Source organism: Lathyrus oleraceus, chromosome 5 (assembly GCF_024323335.1).
Source record: "Lathyrus oleraceus cultivar Zhongwan6 chromosome 5, CAAS_Psat_ZW6_1.0, whole genome shotgun sequence".
NCBI classification, from domain to species: Eukaryota; Viridiplantae; Streptophyta; class Magnoliopsida; order Fabales; family Fabaceae; genus Lathyrus; species Lathyrus oleraceus.
The window spans coordinates 607,580,764-607,608,181 of record NC_066583.1 but is presented as its reverse complement, the minus strand read 5'-3'; the positions used below and the strand labels follow the sequence as shown (position 1 = coordinate 607,608,181).

The 27,418-nt window shown below is 37.5% G+C and overlaps 1 long non-coding RNA gene across 1 annotated transcript; it reads left to right on the top strand.

The window, feature by feature from the left end:
* Positions 1-21,265: 21,265 nt before the first annotated feature.
* On the top strand, positions 21,266-23,159 carry LOC127086985 (uncharacterized). Its single transcript, XR_007789740.1, has 3 exons — positions 21,266-21,717; positions 22,403-22,617; positions 22,799-23,159. It is a non-coding gene; the product is annotated as an uncharacterized LOC127086985 (long non-coding RNA).
* Positions 23,160-27,418: the final 4,259 nt, after the last annotated feature.

Here is a 27,418-nt window from a genome sequence, read left to right as displayed (position 1 = left end):
GCATTGCCTTCATGTGGATACGGTAAGGAGGGTCCTGGGCCGCGGTACAGCAGTTTGATTCATGATCAAAATCCTAAAGATATTGTGATAACAGAGCATCATTGGTACCAAGTTCCAATTTTGAAATTTTTTTGAAAGAATTCCAGTTGAAGCGTTGTTCAAATCATGGATGGACATGATTCAGAAAATCCAAAACAAAGCACCGCGGACATGACTGTGTTTGTGCAAAATCTTCTACAGCAAATGCAAATTTCCAGTTCCAAGCCATTAACCTGCAGTAACAATAATTACCAAACGGTGAAATTCCAAAAAATCCCAAATTTGGAATTGGGACAAAAGCGATTAGAAAAAGCTTAAGCTCTGATTACCTGTTCCAAAATCTATCATCAGATAGGACAAAAGCACTTCTGAGCGTGAAAAAGCACTTCTGAAAGCTTACTACTTTGAACACCAATTGCACTTTCGAAACCCTAATCAAAGAGGATAAATAGGCAGAGAAGAAATCAGTGAGGGGGGGAGAAAATTCGAAAAAACCCTAGGAGCTAGGCGGCCAAGATAAACCCTAAAAAAAATTTTCGACGGCAACGGAAAAAAACAATAATATTCACTCACCAAAGAGGGCCGCCTCCTGCCATTGAAGAATAATAGTTCGGAGGAGCAAAGGTTTAATATCAAAGGGAAGCTTTCTGAAGAATCAATTGCACCGGTAAGCGCTCTTGCTGGTTTGTTTTGATGTCACGGTCTCACATTCAGAGACGCGGTGGTGATAAAGCGATTGAGTGAGGTTAGCGAGAGAGAGTGAGTTTGAACGAAACTAGAGAGAGTGATGGGGAGACGATCGTGAGCGATTGGGTTTCTGAGAGAGAACGGCGAGGAAGGGTTTGCAGCATGAGGGCGATGAGGGAGTGTTGCTGTTGATACCGTTGCTTTTCTTTTCTTTTATTTCTTTTTTTTTGAAAAGAGATAACATTTAAGCCACTTAAAACCATTAAAAAAAAATATTAATACTTTGGTTTTTCTTTGTATCTTTTATTAATTAGTTTTATGTTTCCAATCCATCCGAAACCCAACAGCCATGCGGCTGGGTTCAATCACCAGCAGGCTAACAGTTCTGTTTTTATTTAGTTTTTATTTTAACCTTTTACTTTTAATTTACATTAGTTTATATATTTAAGTTAGCAGTAAATTATCAGTCAGTTAGTAGGTGGTCTGGTGGAGAGGGGGTAGTGCCATAGTCTCAAGAGGAGTGGGTTTGATACTTGTAGGTAGCATTTTTGGTATTTCTTTTTTTTTAGTATTTCCTTTTTTAGTATTTCATTTCTTTTTAGCATTTCATTTTTTATTTCTTATTAGTATTTTATTATCTTTTAGCATTTTGTTTCTTTTAATAGTTTTTATGTCCATGTTTGTATTAAATCCATCATGCATGCAAAAACTAAAAAAATCATACTCTTCTCGATTTAATATCGAGCCCCTTTTTCACACCCTTGTAAGTCGATTGCTTTTTTAAGCTTCGCCATCAACCTCACATAGCTTACTCTTGGGCTTTCTTACAATGAGCCGGTTCTCTTGCACTTACACTCATGCATTATTTATTTGGGTCCGATTTAATTATTTCATGATTGCTTTAATCCCCATTTGACAAATGTACCCCACTCCCCCAATGTGTAATAATTTTGTACTTTTTATTTCTTTACTTGTTTGGCTGTATAGTTAGCTACTAACACAAGAATAAAATCAACAATTTCAAAAAAAATACAAAAATATGACTCGATCCAACGTCGAGCATTTTCTCAATAAACAAAGCAACTCATTTCTCCCTCCTATTCCATCCCATCTTTTTCAAACTTCATCAAATGCTTGATCCAACGTCAAGCCATTTTCTAATAAAAACTCAAAAAATATTAATTCATATTCAAGACCTTTTCAATAAAGATGGAAGTGGAACGTGGTGTATACCACGCACTCCTGAGACTAGGATTCGAGATGTATATCTCGCCAATCCTAGCTCTCGCCATCATCCAAGTTTATCCACTTTGCTCTCTCGAACATTCATTCAAATCTTTCTCAAACGTCCATCAATACTTGATCTAGGTCAAGTCATTTTCACAACAAAACTCAAAACACCTAATTCTTACTTAAACACTTTTTCAATAAAGGTGGAAATGGAACATGGTGTATACCATGCACTCCTGAGGTTAAGATTCGAGACGTATGCCTCGCCAATCTCAACTCTCGCCATCGTCTAAAATTGTCAATGTGGTTTCGTTAAACCTTTTCTCAATCAAATCTAAGATACTTAAATCTTATTTAAGACTCTTTCAATAAAGGTGGAAATGGAACATGGTGTATACCATGCACTCCTGAGGTTAAGATTCGAGACGTATGCCTCGCCAATCTCAACTCTCGCCATCGTCTAAAATTGTCAATGCGGTTTCGTCAAACCCTTTCTCAATCAAATTCTAAAATACCTAATCTTTATTAAACATCTTTGCAAATAAGATGGAAATGGAACATGGTGTATACCATGCACTCCTGAGGCTAGGATTCGAGATGTATATCTCGCTCATCCAAGTTCTCGCCATCACTCAAAATACATCTAACCAATCAAACCCTTTTTTCGCCGCCGTGCGACTAATCAAAGAACCTTTTTCATAAATGAAAGATATATTGTCTTAAGTGATACAAAACAATGTTTCGGCCACGATTGTTGAGTAGAGCTAAATGACGCTTTTCCGAATGTAGATCTATAAATCCGTTCGATGTGTGGTACGCGTCCACTCCTCATCTGTTTTGGGTAAAACGATGTTTTTGTCGATTAATACAATATAGCTTTCGCTAAAATCGACCAACAAACAAACATTTTTCTACCCAGAACTACGTAAGCCTTGATTTCTCTTTTGAGATACGTAGGAGCAGGATTTGTAAATCTTGTCAGGCCCACTAATAAAAAACTTAGGTTTAGTCCTTCGTTAAAAAATCCAAAAACATTTTCCTCTATTTTACTCTTTCTTTCCCACTTAATAATTTGAAAAGTCTAATATTTCAAACTAACATTAACGCACACAACTGACCTAATGGTTCCCGTTGAGTACAACGGACGTAAGGGGTGCTAATACCTTCCCCTTGCGTAATCGACTCCCGAACCCTAATATTGGTTGCGATGACCATATCTTATCCTTTCTTTTGTCTTGGGTTTTATCGATATTTTCCCTTTCCTTTTTAGGAATAAATAAAGTTCGGTGGCGACTCTGTTCAGTCCATCATTGCGAGCGTGCGATTGCGCTTCGCTTTGAAGTCGTATCCCCATTTTTTCGAGGTGCGACAGATGGCGACTCTGCTGGGGATATGGCAAATCCCTAAGTGAGTCAAGCCTAGTTAGGACGTTTGTGTGCCTTTGTTTGTTTAATTTTATGGCTTTTCCCTTATTTATTTGCTTTTAATATCTTTATTATTATATTGATATCTGTTGTATATTGGTTCTATTGTGATTGTTGGTATTTGGGTATTTGATTGCAAACCATGTGGGAAAGACTCTACACCTGAGTCTAGAGTGAAAAAACACATAAGATAGGACGATGGTTGAGTAGTCCAGACTCCCGAGGTGTATACTTCGTAAGAGTCGGTACGAGAACCTCACTTAGAGTAGATCCTTTTGCAAATATTGTCGCCCGAGGTGTATACCTCGTAAGCGCCGATGTTTCAAAGGGGTCCATGACTCTAAGGACCTTTTAGAACATTAAACCTTTGGCCAACTAGAAATGATGGTTGCGTAGTATGGATTCCCGAGGTGTATACTTCGTAAGAATCGATACGAGAACCTCGCTCAGAATAGATTCCCTAGATGGAGTTGATGACCGGAAAGTATTTTCCGTAAGCGTCAAACAGTCTTTTGAATCCATGACTCTGAGTACCCTGTCTAGAACCCAGTCGATGGTTGCGTAGTACGGACTCGCGAGGTGTATACTTCGTAAGGGTCGGTACGAGAACCTCACCCAGAATAGATTCCCTCGATGGAGTTGACGACCGGGAAGTATTTCCTGTAAGCGTCAAACATTCTTGTGAATCAATGACTCTGGGAATCCTTTGTAACAAAGCCCTAGATCATACCCGGTGAGAACCCCGTTTGGGAAAAGCAATCAAATTTATCAGTACCTCGGACTTTTGAACCCGTGTAAAAAAAAAAAAAAAAAAAAAAAAACACAAATGTGCATGGCATGCATTGCATCCATTCATATACCATTGCATATGCATTTGTCATCATGCATTTCATGTCATTCTCCAAACAAAATACCAAAAAAACTCATCCATCTTTTGTCCGTGAAGCAAAGTGATTCTCAACACGCAAAGAGCAAAGAACCATGTCTCAGGGGATGATGGACGAGCTAAGGAAAAGCCAAGAAGCACTGAAGGAGGAACTTAATCTTTTGAAGATCCAAATGAGATGGGTCTTGGAAACCCTGCAAGTCTTGTTGGGAAGAGAGGGTCACCCAATATACGCTGCTGCAACAAAGAGAGCTACTACCCCGCATCCATCCGGTGTTACCTCAAGTCAAGGGAAGTTCTATGTGGCAACTTCTCATTTACCAGTATATGGACCTCCCTCAAGACGTCATCAGCAACATCCTCTGGCCATTCCTCCTCAAAATCACCGAAGTCAGGTTCAAAACAAAAATCAGAATCAGAGCAAGAAGAACCAGGATCACAATGACTCGATTCCGGTACCATATAGCAAGCTTTACCCGCTACTGATCCAGAATGCTTTGGTGACCCCTCGAGCTCTCACGCCTGTGTCACCAGACCTACCATGGTACAATCCAAATGCAACATGTGAATTCCATAAAGGGGCATTGGGACATGACCTAGATTCTTGCTGTGCGCTAAAATATTTGGTACGAGGACTGATTAACAAGAAGAGCTTAGTCTTTGAAGAAGATCACCCGAAGATCAAGTGTGAATACCATACTGGAACAATGGGGCACTCCATCGAGGAATGTATGAGTTTTAAGCTCAAGCTGCAAAGATTGATTGACATAAGGTCACCAACACTCAAGGAGGAAGTCTCAAGTACATATACCCTGATCTCTGGGCCAAGTAATGATAAAGGGAAAGGACCCTTGAAACCCCTCAAGGTTTTGTACCACAAGGAAGATGTCAGGGATGTGGCTAATGAGCTATCATTATTTCCTGGTAAGAGTATTGAGATGCCGCCTTGGATTTCCAATGTCACGACCTATACCAATGAAAGAAAAGGAGAAGTGAGTAGTGGATCCAAGAGGGTTGCGTTCGACGATGAGATTGAAAGAAAAGAATTTGAAGATCATCATGTCAAAAAGCTGGTTGATCCCAATCTTCAAGTTTGAAGAAATCAATTCCCTAAAGCTGGCAATCATTTGGTTGTTTCAACACTTCTTTTGTAGTTTCTTTGCATGTTGGTTGTTATTTGCTTTTAAACATTGTTGTTTTATTTGAATTGGTAAGATTAATGACATGTTTATGCATCTTTTGAATTGATCCATTCGTATTCACTCGTTTTTCACTTATGTTAAAAAACAAAAATACTCCTCTCATTCACTTTTGTTTATCAAACTGTTGTGTTAACAAAGATTGGAGGGAGGATGATGAAAACGAAACACCTGAAATTGTTGTGGTATGCTTTTGAGTAAAACCTTGTCGATGATGTAAGGCATTGTTTCAAATCCCCAAACACTGGAGTGATAAGGAGTTAATCCCTAGACAACCACTTTGAGCCTAGAAGTTGGTGTTTATTTCGGATCTAAAACCCTTAATCTTAACCTGGGGCAGGGTAGTTGTGTTCAGATATTTTGATCATGTATTCGATCTTTCAAAAATCGTCCATATGAACACCCTCCAATTAGGTTCAACCACGTGTTATCCTTCGCGCACATGTTGAAGTGTCGAAAAAGTTAAGAAAAGCTAAAATTAGTGTTGGTTGATCCTTATCCACCAATAATATGGCAGTCAACACCTTTAAAAAAAAAAGATTGAAAAAAGCTCGCTAAGTCAAATACCACAAAATGACTTAGGCAAAAGTTAGGGCATCCCGATGGACCGAAAGCTTCAAAGAAGTGGTCCAGGCAAAATAAGGGATAAAGAAAATCAATCAAAAGAGGTCACTAAATCCTCAACAAAAACAAAATAAGATGACTGCCATTTCAAGAAAATTCGTCTTGAATCCTCATCACACCTTCGAACCCTCTTGGAAGTCGAATGCGTGTATCGAATTAATTGAACGTAGGAACTGGAGATCATCAAGAAGAAGGGGTGGGTAAAAATAAATTTTGAGCCTTATATCCTTTTGTTTCAAGAAACCGTGAACCAGACCACGTTACAACCCTTAAAAGACCTAATTGAGGCAGGGTTTATTTTGAAAGTATACTATAACAAGGTTGTGTTAACTTGACTCCAAACGATTTTTGTTAATCATGTGATGGCACCAACCTGCATACTGTGAATGACTTGATCACCATTGTGTTCTTATCAACGACTCGTTCACTGTATTTTACCCGTTCATATCAATAAATTTTGATTTCAAATTTTTGCATAAGCATTGAATTAAAATTACCATTTTTGAATGAACAATCTTATTTGCGAGTCAACACTCAGCATCAAAGAAATTCAATACACAGTGGAAGAATTGATAAAGTGAAAGAAGTCTAGTCAGGGGCAAATCACTTTGAGCATCAGTTAATCACCCTAAGGGTCCTCTAGCCAAGAGTAATCTGCTTCAAGAATCAGACCGGGGCAAGCCACCTCAGAGCTCAATGAGTCCACCTATCCAAAAGACAGTCAACCAAGAGTCTACCATTCCAACATTTGGTTAGTCAAGTTCGGATCGTTGCAAGTTTCAAACACTTGGGGCAAGCCATCTCGAGGTAGTCTCATGGCAGGTTGTTTCCAAACTCACTTTCAAAGTGAACATCTCCAAAGACCCAACAGACTGGGACAAGATGAGCCACAGAGGGGCAAAACCTCTTTCTTCATGCTTTCAAACTGCTCAAATAAATTCTGCCATACGTCAACAACTATTGAGTTCAAGACGAGTGCCCGAAAATTATGCTAGCACGATTCATTAATCCTCCAAAAGGATCCATTGGCTAAGCTGTGGCTATCAAACTGGGTAGAATCCTCCTTTGGCAACATCTATCATAAAATATTTGGTTGAGTTCTCGGTGTTGAGGAATCATGAGCTTCCATAAAAAGCCTTTACCAACTCCCAGTCCGCTCAGGTGTCAGCATTCTCATAGCATGATCATTCATATATCATGCATAAAAGAATACAAATCATGCATGGCCGAAATGTACTTCGTGCTCATTTTGCATTGACCCAGGTCTTGTTGTTGATCCTATATCCTTTGACCTTTGATTCAAGTCTGTATTTGGTGCCCTTAAACCCACATCCGGTTTTCGCAGTCATTTTCAAGTCCAACCCAGTTGGCACCTATTAGAAAATTTTCCATTAAGGTTCATTCTCTGTTTGGATTATCCGATGAATTTCCGGATTACTCCTTGGTGTATCGATGAATTTCCATAACTTGTCTGATGTATTTCCAGATGTTTCACCATCTATCTGAGGTGTTCTCTGATATGTCTATATTCTGATGTATTTCCAGAATTTCCTTGATGTATTACCAGATGTGTCTGTATTCTGTTGTATTTCCGGAATATCACTTGTAATTCTGATGCATTTCCAGAATTTGTTTCTTTTACTCTCGGATGAATTCCCAGACATGTCACTTTTATTCTGACGAAGTTCCAGAACCCCTATGTCATTCCCTGGAATTATTTCAAGACTCATTGGTGTCTCCTAAAAATCAGTTGTTGCTAGGCATTATTCCAAGCTCAGTTGTTACTAGAACTCATTTCAAAGTCCAATTGTTGTTGGCAAAATCCGTTAAAAGCTGGTTGTAGTCCATTGCTTACGGTCAGAGTCCAATTGTTTTTATTCCGGGGTCCGGTCATGCTTGAACCTACTCTGAAGATTCTTTGTTCAATCCTATTCAGGTCATGTACGAACCTGTCATTGAACCTTTTTATTCCGGGGTCCGGTCATGCTTGAACCTACTCTGAAGATTCTTTGTTCAATCCTATTCAGGTCATGTATGAACCTGTCATTGAACCTTTTTATTCCGGGGTCCGGTCATGCTTGAACCTACTCTGAAGATTCTTTGTTCAATCCTATTCAGGTCATGTATGAACCTGTCATTGAACCTTTTTATTCCGGGGTCCGGTCATGCTTGAACCTACTCTGAAGATTCTTTGTTCAATCCTATTCAGGTCATGTATGAACCTGTCATTGAACCTTTTTATTCCGGGGTCCGGTCATGCTTGAACCTACTCTGAAGATTCTTTGTTCAATCCTATTCAGGTCATGTATGAATCTGTCATTGAACCTTTTCATTCCGGGGTCCGGTCATGCTTGAACCTACTCTGAAGATTCTTTGTTCAATCCTATTCAGGTCATGTATGAATCTGTCATTGAACCTTTTTATTCCGGTGTCAGGTCATACTTGGACCTGCTCTGAAGATTTTTTCTCTGATTGTTCAATACCATTCAGGTCATGTATGAACCTGTTGTTGAACCCTTATTCCGGTGTCAGGTCATACATGAACCTGTCCTGAAGAGTTTTCTCCTTGATTATTCCCCAGCGTTGTCAGGTCATGCATGAACCTGTTGTAGCATCTTTTCCTTTATTCGGGTTTAGTAAGTCATGTGTGAACTTACCACCGAAATCCCTTGTATTCTAAGTATCGATTATCAAATCTCACTTTGAATACTTCCCAGTGTGTGTCTGACTCTCCAGCAGGACTGTTTCCCCAACAAGATTGTTTCTTACCATTTGTCTGTCTCCCTGTGGATCATCAACATTCCCCACAGTTTGGTTTGTCTAGTAGCATCTCCTGTCAAGAGTCCACCATATCCCTAGCAGATAAAAAAAAATCACAAAAAAATATAGAGTCCTTCATCCATGCATATCATATCATATCATATCATATCATATCATATCACATCATGTCATAGGGATTCAAGATCAAAATCCGGGTCTTCTTAGTATTTAACCATCTCCCACTATGATCATATGAAGAGTGTCCTGCTTCATATTCTCTAGTTGAAGACGCTTAAATAGGGGCAACTGTCATACCCCGATTTTGATCCTGAATTTTTTTTTTTTTTTTTTTTTTTTTTTTTTTTGCATTTGCATTTGCATTTGCATACATTCATCAGTATAAAACGGATTTGAATATCTTGACTTTTTATTTTTAATTTGATTTTAATTTCAAATTAAGTTTAATTCCAATTGTCAATTTAATCTTAATTATTTATTTTTACTAATGATTAAAACTCTAATTGATTTTTATTTCCAAATGAATGTTAGAGTGGATATCCAAGTAATTTTAAATGAATTATAGATTAATTTGTTTTTAATTTGGTTTTTGCTGATTTGTTATTATTAATTAAATTGATATTCAAACTAATATTGGATTATTCCTAAAAATCCACATCCATTTTTATAATCAGAATCCAAAATCCATATCCACTTCATTATCCATTTGGAACCAATTTAAACCATAACCATCCAAATAATTATGCATTTCATACAGTCAACTACATTTTCATTCATGACATTCCATACATTCAACTACATTCTCATTCATAACTTTCCATGAAAATCAATAAAGAACCATTTCCAAGAGGTGTGATCTCATTATCGAACAAAAAATCGAGAACTAATGCTAAATAATGCCAATCAAGCATCAGTGTTCTAAGGCATAATGAATACATCTTCATAAACTTATTTAGATTTTGGCATCAATTTTCTGTGATCGTAGCAATGAAGAAATACATTTGTTCTACAATGTTTTGCATTTAAAAAGCAAAATTATAACTAAACAAAAATTGTAGACAAATAAAAAAAGTTGTCCAACGATAGCAGACTTCAATCTTGAGTTGCAGCTCCTTGGTTGAGCTCGGCAAACCTCCTGCCAACCCTGCAATTCAGTACAGTATTTGATCCGCTGAAGCAGCGAGTGCCGACGAATAAACAAAACACCGCTGAGAAAGGAGTATCTCCAGCATCACTGTCTGCGCTTTTGGCCTTTCTTTTAGGTGCAATTTCAGAGAGCATTGCTACCTGCTCTAACCTGCAATAACAGCACGGTTTACACATCGAATCTTCCATTTGCCAAACCTATTAGATAAATCAAAGAAACAGAAGAGGAATATGATTGCCTCAACTTAGTGGATAAAGCATCTACGTGTGACAGTACAACCAGACAAGAGATGCGCAAGCATTCAAATATTTGCTGCAGCCACGGTGGATACCGAAAGCAGGAGTATATGCCGCAGAAGCATCGGATGAAGAATGACATATTACCTGTAACGCCCGTCAAGAAACCTGCTGCCTATGCCAGTGGAGCCGTTTGAATCAAACAAATCATGTTATGTTTGCTCCGAGAGTCCGGTATTGCCTGAAATAAACACAAACCGCTCAAAATTGAAGGAAGTTGTTGAAAAGATCATCAAGGCTAAGCTTAGGACGAACCTTCCACTTATTATGAATGCTTCAAACCTTCTCTATGAGGCCGGTGATATTGAGGACGACATGGTTGCAATTTATGATGCCAATCTTGAAAAGGTCCTAGTTGTTTTTCTCCTGCAACTGGTGGTACAATGCCTATAGTGGAGGATTTTCAACAGAGATTGAAATGTGATATCAATATAAAACAGAGAGAAATTATCAGAAGACTATTACTTTCATGTTTTACCAACCGAAATGCAGGATGCCAAAATTACCTGTGAGCCTCGCTCAATTTTTTTTACTTAGATGCGCCATCTGCTTCGGTTTGTTTGTCCATCCAGTTGGATTGCAACTGGGCGTGAAAGAAGGGACTATGAGGCTGGCTTGGTACTCTCCAAGAGCGAACAAAAAGTTGCTGATGCTTCAAAAGCACTTTCAAAAAAAATTCGAGAGGCTCATCACATAGCAATCTCTCACTTTTATCTTCTCCTTTCATTCAACCCAAGATCGCAATTTCATTACTCCATTTCCTGCATTACGAAAAGGAGAGATTAAGCAATGTCGGATGGTAATAACATTGATGACGATGTGAAGAGTCAAGTCCAGTCCCACGCAAAAGCTTCTGAACAGGAAAATAAAATTGTCAGCCAAATGAAGCAACCAATCACCGAGAAAGAGGAACTGGTTCAAGATAAACCTAATATCAGTAATGTTACTATTGGCGACAAAATTTGGTAAGCAAAACACCTGTAGAAGAAACTAGTTTGCCTGTTGGTAGGAGAAATTTAGTTACTTATCCCAAAAACGACAGAGGGAATTTGAATGTGGATAAAGAAATGTCTGGTTCTGCTAAGATTCCGATGGCTAGTGCACCAGAAAAAGTGGTTGATGCAGACAGCCATAGCGAAGTAGTCACTACCCCGTCAGAATCTTGCAATGATTCACTCCAAAGTCGCTCATCTCTGAAAGCAAACGATCATGTCCGGACTTCCTCGTGAAAAGCTGGTTTTGGCAGAAAGTATTAAAAATGAGGGTACTTTTGAAGCTGCTCGTATCAGAAGTCATTGTGGCAGTGATAATGTCAAAGACATTAGAGGCAGTCCTTCTGCTGGTCCTAGATCTTCTACACTTGAACCTAAATTTAAGCATAACAACTTGGATAAGGGGAAAGATGTTGCTAATGATCATTCTCAGTTTAAATCTAAGCAAACATCTGATTCACACGAACCTTCTAATGCAACATTGCCGGTGAGTGAGGCTGATGAAGATTCTTAATGCGGCGGTTAATGATTGTTGCATTGGGACTCCGGTTTATTTCACTGGTTTTCAGAGAAGAGCTGTTTTGGATGCTGCAACTATTGCTGGTTTGAACCCGCTTCGGTTGCTTCATCAAACTACTGCTACTGGATTGGCGATGGGGTTACGGATGAAAAATATTGGCCATTGATGCCGGCATTGCCTTCATGTGGATACGGTAAGGAGGGTCCTGGGCCGCGGTACAGCAGTTTGATTCATGATCAAAATCCTAAAGATATTGTGATAACAGAGCATCATTGGTACCAAGTTCCAATTTTGAAATTTTTTTGAAAGAATTCCAGTTGAAGCGTTGTTCAAATCATGGATGGACATGATTCAGAAAATCCAAAACAAAGCACCGCGGACATGACTGTGTTTGTGCAAAATCTTCTACAGCAAATGCAAATTTCCAGTTCCAAGCCATTAACCTGCAGTAACAATAATTACCAAACGGTGAAATTCCAAAAAATCCCAAATTTGGAATTGGGACAAAAGCGATTAGAAAAAGCTTAAGCTCTGATTACCTGTTCCAAAATCTATCATCAGATAGGACAAAAGCACTTCTGAGCGTGAAAAAGCACTTCTGAAAGCTTACTACTTTGAACACCAATTGCACTTTCGAAACCCTAATCAAAGAGGATAAATAGGCAGAGAAGAAATCAGTGAGGGGGGGAGAAAATTCGAAAAAACCCTAGGAGCTAGGCGGCCAAGATAAACCCTAAAAAAAATTTTCGACGGCAACGGAAAAAAACAATAATATTCACTCACCAAAGAGGGCCGCCTCCTGCCATTGAAGAATAATAGTTCGGAGGAGCAAAGGTTTAATATCAAAGGGAAGCTTTCTGAAGAATCAATTGCACCGGTAAGCGCTCTTGCTGGTTTGTTTTGATGTCACGGTCTCACATTCAGAGACGCGGTGGTGATAAAGCGATTGAGTGAGGTTAGCGAGAGAGAGTGAGTTTGAACGAAACTAGAGAGAGTGATGGGGAGACGATCGTGAGCGATTGGGTTTCTGAGAGAGAACGGCGAGGAAGGGTTCGCAGCATGAGGGCGATGAGGGAGTGTTGCTGTTGATACCGTTGCTTTTCTTTTCTTTTATTTCTTTTTTTTTGAAAAGAGATAACATTTAAGCCACTTAAAACCATTAAAAAAAAATATTAATACTTTGGTTTTTCTTTGTATCTTTTATTAATTAGTTTTATGTTTCCAATCCATCCGAAACCCAACAGCCATGCGGCTGGGTTCAATCACCAGCAGGCTAACAGTTCTGTTTTTATTTAGTTTTTATTTTAACCTTTTACTTTTAATTTACATTAGTTTATATATTTAAGTTAGCAGTAAATTATCAGTCAGTTAGTAGGTGGTCTGGTGGAGAGGGGGTAGTGCCATAGTCTCAAGAGGAGTGGGTTTGATACTTGTAGGTAGCATTTTTGGTATTTCTTTTTTTTTAGTATTTCATTTCTTTTTAGCATTTCATTTTTTATTTCTTATTAGTATTTTATTATCTTTTAGCATTTTGTTTCTTTTAATAGTTTTTATGTCCATGTTTGTATTAAATCCATCATGCATGCAAAAACTAAAAAAATCATACTCTTCTCGATTTAATATCGAGCCCCTTTTTCACACCCTTGTAAGTCGATTGCTTTTTTAAGCTTCGCCATCAACCTCACATAGCTTACTCTTGGGCTTTCTTACAATGAGCCGGTTCTCTTGCACTTACACTCATGCATTATTTATTTGGGTCCGATTTAATTATTTCATGATTGCTTTAATCCCCATTTGACAAATGTACCCCACTCCCCCAATGTGTAATAATTTTGTACTTTTTATTTCTTTACTTGTTTGGCTGTATAGTTAGCTACTAACACAAGAATAAAATCAACAATTTCAAAAAAAATACAAAAATATGACTCGATCCAACGTCGAGCATTTTCTCAATAAACAAAGCAACTCATTTCTCCCTCCTATTCCATCCCATCTTTTTCAAACTTCATCAAATGCTTGATCCAACGTCAAGCCATTTTCTAATAAAAACTCAAAAAATATTAATTCATATTCAAGACCTTTTCAATAAAGATGGAAGTGGAACGTGGTGTATACCACGCACTCCTGAGACTAGGATTCGAGATGTATATCTCGCCAATCCTAGCTCTCGCCATCATCCAAGTTTATCCACTTTGCTCTCTCGAACATTCATTCAAATCTTTCTCAAACGTCCATCAATACTTGATCTAGGTCAAGTCATTTTCACAACAAAACTCAAAACACCTAATTCTTACTTAAACACTTTTTCAATAAAGGTGGAAATGGAACATGGTGTATACCATGCACTCCTGAGGTTAAGATTCGAGACGTATGCCTCGCCAATCTCAACTCTCGCCATCGTCTAAAATTGTCAATGTGGTTTCGTTAAACCTTTTCTCAATCAAATCTAAGATACTTAAATCTTATTTAAGACTCTTTCAATAAAGGTGGAAATGGAACATGGTGTATACCATGCACTCCTGAGGTTAAGATTCGAGACGTATGCCTCGCCAATCTCAACTCTCGCCATCGTCTAAAATTGTCAATGCGGTTTCGTCAAACCCTTTCTCAATCAAATTCTAAAATACCTAATCTTTATTAAACATCTTTGCAAATAAGATGGAAATGGAACATGGTGTATACCATGCACTCCTGAGGCTAGGATTCGAGATGTATATCTCGCTCATCCAAGTTCTCGCCATCACTCAAAATACATCTAACCAATCAAACCCTTTTTTCGCCGCCGTGCGACTAATCAAAGAACCTTTTTCATAAATGAAAGATATATTGTCTTAAGTGATACAAAACAATGTTTCGGCCACGATTGTTGAGTAGAGCTAAATGACGCTTTTCCGAATGTAGATCTATAAATCCGTTCGATGTGTGGTACGCGTCCACTCCTCATCTGTTTTGGGTAAAACGATGTTTTTGTCGATTAATACAATATAGCTTTCGCTAAAATCGACCAACAAACAAACATTTTTCTACCCAGAACTACGTAAGCCTTGATTTCTCTTTTGAGATACGTAGGAGCAGGATTTGTAAATCTTGTCAGGCCCACTAATAAAAAACTTAGGTTTAGTCCTTCGTTAAAAAATCCAAAAACATTTTCCTCTATTTTACTCTTTCTTTCCCACTTAATAATTTGAAAAGTCTAATATTTCAAACTAACATTAACGCACACAACTGACCTAATGGTTCCCGTTGAGTACAACGGACGTAAGGGGTGCTAATACCTTCCCCTTGCGTAATCGACTCCCGAACCCTAATATTGGTTGCGATGACCATATCTTATCCTTTCTTTTGTCTTGGGTTTTATCGATATTTTCCCTTTCCTTTTTAGGAATAAATAAAGTTCGGTGGCGACTCTGTTCAGTCCATCATTGCGAGCGTGCGATTGCGCTTCGCTTTGAAGTCGTATCCCCATTTTTTCGAGGTGCGACAGTCACCATGAAGAAAAGCATTATTTACATCCATTTGATGAAAAGACCATCAATTAGAAACAATATGGATATCACAGTGCAAATAATTTTCATTTTGGCAACCGATGCAAATGTCTCATCATAATCAATTCCATATCCTGCTTGTTTCCTAAGGCAACCAAGCAAGCCTTGTAACGATCGAGGGATCCATCAGAATTCAAATTCATAAAATACACCCATTTGCAGCCAATGGGTTTGATATTATGAGGTCTAGAGACAATATCACATGTGAAAATTGAAGAGCCTGAAGTTCCTCATTCATTGCTTTTATCCAACGCACATCTTTCACTGCCTGTGAGTATCAAGTACGAATATATATGCTAGAAAGGGTGGCAGTCTGTGAAGTATGTGAAGGATCATACTTGTTTGGTGAATATTTATCTGGTGCTCGAGATATTCTAACAGAACGTCGTGGTTCAACCGGCATAGAATCGGGTGGTTGTTCAGCGTCGGGAAGGGGTGTGAGAACCTATTGCATGTGTTTTCTGATATATATACATGATCTGGTTTATAACGTAATATAGATTGAGGTATAATAGAAAACTTAGGAAGAGTAACAATACCATTCATGGCAGGAGAAGTACGAGGAAACATAAATTGATTATAAAAAAAGTCACATTCTTAGAAATGTGAAAATGATGGTTAGAGACATCATAACACACAAGACCCTTATGAGAGTGACTACCCCATAAATGCACATTGAACGAATTGTGCTTCAAGATTATGCATTTCAGATGGAGGTAAGTGAACAAAACACATACACACCCAAAATTATGTAAAGCACTATAGTTAGGATGTATTTTAAAAAGACAAAAGAAATGAGTGTCACTATCAATAACCATAGAAGGAAGACGATTGATCAAGAAGATGGCTCTGAAAAGATCCTTCTCCCAAAATCGAGATGGTATAGAAGCTTGGAGAAGTATGGTGCGTGTTACACCGAGCAAATGATGATTCTTACGTTTTGCAGTCCCATTTTGTTGAGGGGGTATTCAGACAAGATCGTTGAGACAAGATGCCTTTTTGTTGAAAGTATTCCTGAAACTCAGGAGACATGTATTTACCACCAGAGTCAGAGCAAAAAATTTTAACACTTGCTTGTCGTTGAGTTTTAACATATGTCAGAAATCTCTTAAACATAGAGAACACTTCAGGTTTAAAAGGGAGAAAATATATTAAAGTAAAACGGATATAATCATGAATAAATGTGACAATTCATTTATAGTGAGCATGAGAAACTACATGAGACATTCCCCATACATCCCTATGAATCATCTCAAAACAAGTGGAAGCACGATGAACACTAGATGGAAAGGAAGTTATTTAATTTTAGCCAATTTACAAACAAGACATGAAACTAAGGAATTAGAAACAACATTGTTATTTCCCAACAAACCAGTTTTGCATAAATGAGACAAGACAGTATAGTTTGGATGACCTAATTTTATGTGCCAATCCTCATAAGAATTCAAAACATTATTACAAGCAAGAAATAAATGATTGGAAATCAACTGGAGAGGAAATAATCTTCCCACTTTAGTCCCTTTCGCCATCATCTTCCTCGACACCTACTCCTGCACAAGACAACCAACATGGAAAAATTAACATTATAATCTCTATCCACCAATTGACCAACAAAGAATAAATCGGAAGCAATACCACATTAGTTTAAATATGTGGATGTGGAATATTAGAAGACTTACTCTGAATTCCCAAGGCTGAAAGAGCGGAAAGTACCATTTGTTAAATCATTTTAGGTTGCAGAGTTCCACCATTAGATGTACTAGTAATGGAAGGACCTGCTGTAGAATTTCTAGTTACAAGAAATGCTTGTGCCGACATTGTGTTGGTCGTGGAGGACGTGTAGGACAATCATATATAATATGACCTTGTTGCTTACAATAATTACATAACTTTTTATTGCAATTACGGGAAATAAGTCCAAATTATTTGCAAGATAAACATTGAACCTATCTCATACCATGACCTTTACCTCTACTCTGAGCAACATATGCAACCGCCACAAGCTCAAAAAAGACAACTTCATTAGACATGGCTCCTTGAGTAATGAGACGGTGTCCCTCCCATATATAATTGCTCTATAATATACTTTTGTAAATGATATAGCCATTTTATTGTGTTTCTTTTATATCTATAATTAGGTAGAGATGTGTCAATAAATATACAAAATCTTGAAGTAGAACTTCTGGTTACTTGTCAACTTCTCCAATTAGCATCAACATATGCTAAAATTTGCAAACTTTTCTTATTGAAAGATAAAATTCCATATCTTGGTGTGCCCTTCAAATATTGTAACAAATGATGAACAACTTGAAGGTGTATTTTTCTTAGTTTTAATATGAATTGACCTATTTTGTTGATAGAAAAATGAATGTTAGTGAAGCTAGCGGAAATATACCTGAACACATCGCATATTTGAACATACAACAGAGTATGCATCGAACTTTATTTATTCCTGAAGAAAATGGAAAACATCGACAAAACCCGGGGAAAGAGATAATTAGGTAAGGAAGTCGGTTATGCAAGGAAAATCTATTAGCACCCCTCACATCCGTTGTACTCAATGGGAACCATTTTGATTGTTCTTGCTCGAATGAGTGTGATATCTAAAGATGACTCACGAAAGAATAACAGGAAAAGAAGAGAATAGGTAAAGTGACCAGAGAGGATTTGGGCCCTCATGCTTACGTATCCTTATAGTGCAATAAGGAATTTAGAGCTACGTAGTTCATAGAACTAATGGTGGTAGGTGAAAGAAATTGTGATAAAAAAAATATCGTTTGAACCAAAGGATTATATGGTTTGACTCCAAAAAGGGATGAGATCTGAACCCAAGAGGAAAATTGACATTAACCGATATGTGGGGGTCCATAGGCATCATACCACTATATACGCTATGACCTAAAACAAATAGAATTAAGTGTTTGGCATCAAGGCAAGCATCTCTCAGTTCACAAGAAGACACGGAATTGAGCTTAAAGAGATAGTGTATTTGGATCAAATGGAGAGTATATCACATGAAGTGAATGAAGGTAGAAGGTATGAATGAATGTAATGATTTTAATGGTCCATGGAGATGAATTGAGTGATAGAGAAAAGTATCCCAAGTCAAAGAAATGAAGGATTTTGTGAAATTGACATGAATGGTATGATATGGAACCAAAGGTAAGGGTATATTGGAATCCATAAGAGAAATTATATTTGAAACCTAAGAGGAAAGGTAGCATGAACCAATATGTGGGGTGCCATAGACATCATACCACTATATATGGTATGGTCAAAAACAAGGAATTAAGTGTTTGGCATCAAGGTAAACATCTCTTGGCACAAAGGTGGACAATTGTTCTAAAAGGGTATATATGGAATTCCAAAGAAAATTATATTTGGTTCCAAAAAAAGGCAGTATGTCACTGAAATGAATGGTTATGATTGAAGGTAGCTGATATGGATCATGAAAAATATGAATGGTGCCCTAAGGCAGAAGAAGGAGGAATAAATAAGAATGTGTTTGCCAAGGATTTGCATCCTCGTGCCTACATATTCTCACTGTGCAATGAGAAAGTTAGAGCTCCGTAGTTTGAGGAAATACAAAAACAAAGAAAAGAGAGATTGGAAGTGATGAAAAGTATAACTTATACCAACAGAATGGTAGCATGGGAACCCATGAAGGAAAATGAACTTTGAACCAAAGAGTAAATGAGGTACATACCAAGATGTAGGGGGCCAGAGGCATCATACCACTGTATTGAAATGACCAAAAACAAAGGAATTAGGTGTTTGGCATCAAGGCAAACATCTCTTGGTTCACAAGGTGGACAATTGTCCTAAAAGGATATGTATGGAACCCAAAGGAGAATGATGATTGGTATAAGGAACAATATATCTATAAAGAGAACAAGTAATTTGAAACTAAAGAATGTTATATTGAATTCATGAAGGAAGTAAAATCTGAACTGAAGAGCAAAGGAGGTACATACCAAGATGTGTGTGTGTGTGGGGGGGGGGGCATATGCATCATACCATTGTATTGCAATGGCCAAACACAAAGGAATTAGGTGTTTGGCATCAAGGAAACATCTCTTGGTTCAAAGGAGGGCATTGGTTATTGGCCCAAAAGTATACATGGAATCCAAAGGGATAAGGTGCTTAGTTCCAAAAGGGTGGTATTGATTGGTGAATGAAGAAGAATGAAGAATTAATAAATATGGTAGCTCACGGAGAATCTGAATTCTCGTGCCTACGTATTCTCACTGTGCAATAAGAAAGTCAGAGCTCTGTAGTTCGACTCACTACGACCGGAATAAAGACAACAAGAAACTGATGAGGCAAGTGAAATGAGAAATGATAATGAAATATGAAGAAGACTTGGAATTCATTTGATATGAACCACACTAAAGTCTATGAGTAAAGGTGAATACAATGAGTAATCGGGTTATTTGTCCCATACCCAAAGATATTCAGAATGAGTTAATGGAATTCTCCATTTCTCATTCCTTTTGTACTACTTAAGGATCATGGCATGTGATTCTCATCATAACTTTCATGTTACTGAAGAAGAATCCTTGCTTCTCCTTGTGATGATGAAGACTTTATCAATCATTTGATTCTAATTTCACTAATGTCTATGAACAAAGGTGAATACCTTGAGCAACTGGGTCATTCGTCCTGTACCGAAAGATACCCTGGAAAAGGATAGGAATGCTCCACTTTTATCATTCTTTATTACTTAAGGCTCATGGCATACAACTTGAATCGTGATTGATAAGTTGCTTATAGATGCTTCTGATTATTGCATTGTTGCTTTGTGAAAGGAGACTTGACAATCATGTTATTTGAATTGTGCTAAAGTCTATGAATAAAGGCGAATATGATGAGCAACTAGGTCATTTGTCATGTACCCAAAGATATTCAGAATGAGTTAATGGAACTCTCCACTCTCATTCATTCTTTATTTCTTAAGGCTTGTGTCACACAATTTTTGAATCTTGATTGACAAGCTCTTGAAGAAACACCTTTGATGTGCTTTGTATAATCCACTGCTTAATTTGTCTAGGATGCCTTGCATGAAAGTCTAAACTTGGCCTTGAGATCCACAACATTATAGGAACTAGTCCTATCAAGTGATCAAGGGACTTTTGATCACTTGAATAGACTGAGAGATTATACACAAATCAAAGGATTTAACCAATCAAAATTTCTTTTGATCAATTTAAATCAAAGAGATTGAATTGATGGTTAATTATGTACAACCTAACCTAAAGGTCAAATGATTCACAAATCATAAACTAGGGGATCATGCAACATTAGGATCAAATTTATCATCACTCCCCAAATATCACATGAAAACAATTTGATTAAAAAAAGTCCATTAATCTAAATCAAACCCTAATCTAAGGGAACATAAAATTATATGACTAACCCTAAGGTTAATAAAGTCAATTTACATGGGTGATCAATTAGGAAATTATTTCTAAAATTAAAAACTAATTTTCAAACTAAAAACAATTAATTCTAATCAAAATTAATATTCTAATTCTAATTATTCCTAAAATTCTAATTAACTAATCAAATTAATCCCTAATTAAAATTCTATAATTATCCTAATTAACAAAATTAAAAACGCTAAAATTCAATTAACAATATAGTTAAAAAACAATTAACAAAATGGGCTTCAGCAGGGGGTGCAGGTCCTGAAAAAAGGGCGCACAACATACAAATGTGTGTGGGCCTTGGGTGTTAGGCCCACTGCAACAATGTCCTGGTTGATGGAGGGTGCAGAAGCAATATAGGATGAAATTCAGTAAAATAAAGCTAGCCCACACTCATAGGCCCACCAGAATCCATCCAAAGCAATGAAGAAAAAAACTTGAATTCGGAACATGGGGAAATAAGAGCCAGCAAGTCAAAATACGCATGTGGCTAATGAATTAATGAATTGAAATTCAAAATGAAAATGCGCGCAGGTGAAAAACAATCATCTCAGTCATGTTCAGCAGAAACCACCGTGGGCCACCGCGCCGGAAATCGCTTCTGACAGCGGTGGCCACCAGAAACACAAATTACACACATAACTGGAAACGTCTTAACCTCCCAAGTCCAAATACCCAATCTATTTCATTCAATTCCCCGCCTAGAACCTTAACTGAATCTCTAGCTTCAAGAACCCTAACATCTTAATCTAAAATTAAATTCCACTATCTCGGAATCACAACCTTAGAGGTTACGACTTTGATTCCCCTGACCTCACTCTACATTCTGGTAACCTCTATGCAATGAATAGATGAAGATGATAACGATACTCACTGGAGCGACGCTGGAAGAGAATGGCAAGAAAATACCAGAGACACTTCAAGGTAAACTTCTTGGATCTTTTCCTCTAAATTATTGTTGTTGCTTCTTCTTTTCAGCGATTTCTTCTTCCCCAACTCTTTAGTCTGGTGTAGTGGTTCTGAAGGGCTTAACACAAGTCGAATTGAAGCTTTGATGATGAGCTTCAATGGCTTTAGGGAAAGTGGTTGTAGGTGAGTTTGAGAGAAATTATGGAGATTCAAAAGTGTTTCTATGAAGGTGATGGTCCTCTCAAAAATAGAGGGAATGAATGATTTATAGGCTATAGGTTCATATTGGATTGAGGCTTGGATGGAGGTTAGGAATCGGTTAAGCTGGCTATGAGTTAGTTGGAATGGACTCAGTGAGTTACTCACTGAGTCAGTTAGTTTAGATCTTGAGATTTGTTGTGACAGTTGGCTGATTAACTTTGGAATGAAGTCGAAATTATGTTAGTTCAATTAGAAAAACGTGAATTACAAGTTAGTTGAATCAGTTAGTGTCAAATGAGGGGGGGATTCAGTTTGAATGAAAGTGGTTTTAACTATATTTGTTTTAAATTGATTGTAATGTCAAATAGGTTAACTGAATTTGAGTTGAATCTTTTTCCACTTTCTACAATGTTCATCTAACTGATGAGATGATGAAGTTTTGCTTTGCTGATTTGGATCACTTGCTTGGTTTTGGAAAATTCTGCAATGTTGTATGCAGAACTGCCATTGATGGTGTCTAAGTTATAATCATGATGCAATATGTTGAGCACGATGTTGCCATTCCTGATCCAAGCCAAGCAGAGAAATCCTAGGTCTGGTTTGTGTAGGTTGTGAGGGATGTACATGTTTCAAGGCCAAGGTTTGGATGGTTCTGCACCATACTTGCAATATGGTTCATGGTTCTGCATTGCAGCTAATTATTGTATTCTGCAGGTATGTTTATCATGGTTCTATTCTGGTTTATGTTGCATTACAGCTAGGTCATGTAGTCTGCTTCAGGTTGCATTGGTGATGGTTTCACTACATACTGGCTTGTGTTTGTATTGCATCTTACATTATGTTTCAAGGTATGGTTAACCCCATTATGACTTGGCCCATGTTCTTGTTGTTGCAGGTCAGACTTGTTTATTCTGACTTTGGCTTGGATAGCATGTCATATGTTTGCAACATGGTTTTATTTTGTTAGGCTTGTGGCTTGATCAAGCTAAGTTCATGGCATGATGACATCAAGGTTGAAGATCATGTACAAATGGTCAAATCAAGATCACAATGGACTTGGAAAATGGGATTAGAACTAGGATGGGAAATTTAGTGGTTTAAGATGGAAAAAGGATTTGAGTTGACTTTGGTCAAAGTTGGCCAAAAAGTCAACCATTGCCCAAAGTCAACATTTGGTCAACATATGTTTGTTTTTTTTTTTGCATTTTTTGTATGTAATGAACATTTTATGGATGATAATGAATGGAATTGGACAATTGAATGAAAATGAATTAATTTTGTACATGAACATGTCACTTGAAATGGATTTAAATTTGGACTTAAATAAGCATGACTTGTAATGAAATGGACATGACTTGTAATGAATATGACTCAAGTATGAATAGATTTGGACATGTTTGAAATGACTTGGATAAAATCAAACCAAAGATCCAAAAATGAAACATGAAATAAAGATATAAATACCTTAGCAAGACCTAAAAGGTACACTGAACTAAGGCCTAAACAAAGACCTATGGACCAAGCAATGATGGCATGACAATGATCAGATGGATGAATGGAAGTAGATGAAGGTTGTGAGACCAAGAACTTTTGCTAGAACCAATGGACATAAGCATAAATGAATGGAATCAAAACAAAATAATCAACATGAATGAACCATGAACAAGAGGTTATTGGGTGAAACTTGATTAAGCAAGAGAATCAAATACACAATGGGTGAAGAATCAGATGAAACTACGGTTAGGAGGCCACTCAATGGATATGAGATAACATTAGGGTTTTGATGCCCTGAGGAATAACATAATAAGGTCTTCTTGAATATATATCTCACAGATCAAGAGATTAGGATTTCCAATATCACCAGATGAAAAGTCAAGCTACAAGGCATATTAGGACCACATCTTTCCTGATTAGGGTTTCATTAGGCATGCCCTTCAATCAAGGTATTTGAATCAATCATGATGTTTCACAAGAAAATATCTCATGTATGAGCCCTCAATTGGGGTACGACAGTTGCCTGTATTTAATCTTCTTAAACCTGAATGCATGAATTGCGAGAGCTTTTCGGGTATTCGAGGTGGAAGAAGATTAAATACCAAAGTATCCGAAAATTTTCCGTTAAGAACGGCCACATGGAATGTTGGAATGACAGTTTGACTTTTATGGGTTCATCTGCTAGGATTTATTGATATTCTGTGGGGATATTAATTACAAATGAGGAACATGATATGCATGTTGCATTTGATGTGTGTATTATTTTCATGATGTATGAATGTTTCATATGGCCATATGGATGTCCTTCACAAGGTATGGTTTATGGCGTAGAGTAGACTTCGATTCTTCACTGACTATACCAAAGAAACTGTTATTTATGAGAATGTTGTATGTTACCAGCACTGTTGGGGATTCCACATGGTCCTGCTGGAGAGCACAAAGATGTATGATCTAACCAGGCAGTCATCAAGACATTCCCAATTATTAAGCAAAAACTTTCAGACTACCGATCATCTTTTACGATTCTTCAAAAGATTAAAGCAATGCATAAGGTTTTCTTTTAATGTAGCTTTTATTATTCCCCAAATTTTATAGCATTATGTGGTCAAAATAAATTTGTTATTTGCAAATAAAATACAGGAAAAATGAAAAGAAATTGATAAAAAGAAATGAATTGTATTGATTATAAAAATATGTACATACAATGCGTACAAGGATGCAAAAATCCTTAAAAAGGAAATTGCAAAATTTGAGAAAATAAAAGAAATGGAAATGAGAAATATTTTTGTATTTTTCCATTGATTACAACATGGGTTGTCATCCACTATAAGATCTGGGTCCCAATAATTCGCTTTGATTGATGATGATTGGATCTGCTGGCCGTTTGAGATCTAGCTGTAGTGGAATAGGCTCAAGGATCATAGTCAAATGACATTATCCCTAACTTTTGTCTGGATATTTACTATTTTTTCGTCCACCGGGATGCTCATTTTTTTACCTAAGTCGCCCTTTCGGGTTTTCAACTTACCGAGCTTTATATATTTTTTATTTGATCCCTAACTTTTGTATGGATAATTCATTTTTTTGTTCCATCGGGATACCCCTTTTTTCCTAGATTATCCTTGTGAAAGTGGATCTAGCGGGCTTTTTATCATCATTTCTTTTTAGGCATAATATTTTTTAACTATGTCGGAATTCACTGGCGACAAAAAATCTTCCCCATCCATAATTGTGAGGATTAGGGCTCCACTTGAGAAAACCTTCTTGACAATAAAAGGTCCTTCATAGTTGGGAGTCCATTTTCCCTGAGGATCCGAGTGAATAACATAATATCTCTTGAGCATGAGTTCTCATGCGTGATACACACAAGGAAGAACCTTTTTATCAAAAGCTCGTTTGAGGCGCCTTTGGTACAACTGACCATGGCAGACAGACGTCAAACGTTTCCCTTCAATTAGATTCAGCTGATCATATCAAGATTGAACCCATTCGGCTTCATCAAGGTCAGCCTCCATGATAGCCTCCATCCCGTACACTAATGAGAACGGATTTTCCCAAGTGTAAGTACGAACCAAATTCCTGTAGCCATGCAGAGCAAAAGGTAGCATCTCATGCCAATCCTTGTAGGTTCTGACCATTTTCTGGACAATCTTTTTTATATTCTTATTTTCTGCTTCTATAATGCCATTCATCTTGGGCCGATATGGTGAAGAGTTGTGGTGCTCGATCTTAAATTCTTTGCACAACTCGTTCATCATCTTATTATTGAGATTACTGGAATTATCAATGATGATCTTGTTAGGGATACCATAGCGACAAATTATCTTTTTCTTAATGAATCGGGTTACCACTTGTCGAGTGACATTGGCATATGAAGCAACTTCGACCCACTTAGTAAAGTAATCAATAGCAACTAGAATAAATCGATGATCGTTGGAAGCTTTTGGCTATATCATCCCAATTATATCAATACCCCACATAGATAAGGGCCATGAAGAAGCCAAAACATTCAATGGAGTTGGTGGCACAAAAATCTTGTCACCGTATATCTGACACTTATGATATCTTATGACAAAGTTATAACAATCAAACTCTACTATTGTCCAGTAATAACCAGCTCGAAGGATCTTCTTGGCCATGGCAGGCCCTTTTGCATGTACACCCGCACAACCTTCATGTATGGATTTTATGATTGTGCTCGCTTCGTGTCTATCCATGCATCTGAGCAACACAAAATCATAATTCCTCTAATATATCACATCATCGTTCAAGAAAAACTTGGAGGAAAGTCTTCTCAAAGCTTTCTTGTCAGTAATGGATATACCCTCAGAATATTGTTGTTTCTTCAGATATGTCTTTATGTCATAGGACCAAGGTTTATCATCAGAATCGCCTCGATTGCTAAACATTGTATTGGTTCATCCAGCTGGTCAATATGGATGGCAATGTAGCTATAGCGTCTGCCAACAGATTTTCTTCCCTAAGGATATGTTGAAAAGATATTTCATTAAAGTGGGCATCTGTTTTCTGATATGCTCTCTGTAAGGAATCAATTTGCTATCCCGAGTTTCCTAGTCACCCTTAACCTGACTGATTACTATAGCATAATCTCCATACACTTCAAGCATTTTGATTCTTAAGTCAATGGTCGCCTCTATGCCATAGATGCATGCTTCATATTCTTCCATATTATTGGTGCATTCAAAGCATAATCTAGCGGTAAGTGGAAGATGAAAGCCAATTGGAGAAGTAATTATTACGCCTATCTCATGACCTCGAGCATTGGAAGCACCGTGGAACACTAGCATCCATCGCAATCCTGGTTTGGGCCTTCTTCAGGGTCTAGAATAGCGTAGTCTCTGATAAACAAGATATCTTCATCTGGAACTCAACGGTTGATAACCCTCAACAGGTTGGTGAGCAAGATAGTCAGATAAAACACTCCCCTTTATAGCTTATTGAGTCACATATTGGATATCATACTCGGTCAACAACATTTGCTAACGAGAAATTCTACCAGTGACAGCAGGCTTTTCAAATATATACTTTATCGGATCCACTTTGGATATCAACAAAGTAGTATGGAAAACCATGTATTATCTCAGGCATCGAGTATCCCAAGCCAAAGCATAACAAGTCTTCTCTAAGAGTGAGTATTTGGTCGCACACTTAGTGAATTTCTTGCTCGGATAGTATATTGCATGTTCTTTCTTGCTTGTGTCATCATGCTGACCCAAAATACGGGCCATAGATTCATCGAGTACTGTGAGGTACATAATAAGAGGCCTACCAAGAACAGGTGGTATGAGGATCAATGGTTCTTGCAAATACTTTTTTATTTTGTCAAATTCCACTTGACAATCATTATTCCACACGATCAATTGATTCTTCCTAAAAAATTTGAAGATTGGTTCACATGTAGCTGTTAAATGTGATATGAATATGGAGATATAATTAAGTCGACCAAGGAAACCTCAGACTTCTTTTTCTGTTCGGGGAGGTGGCATATCTTGGATTCTCG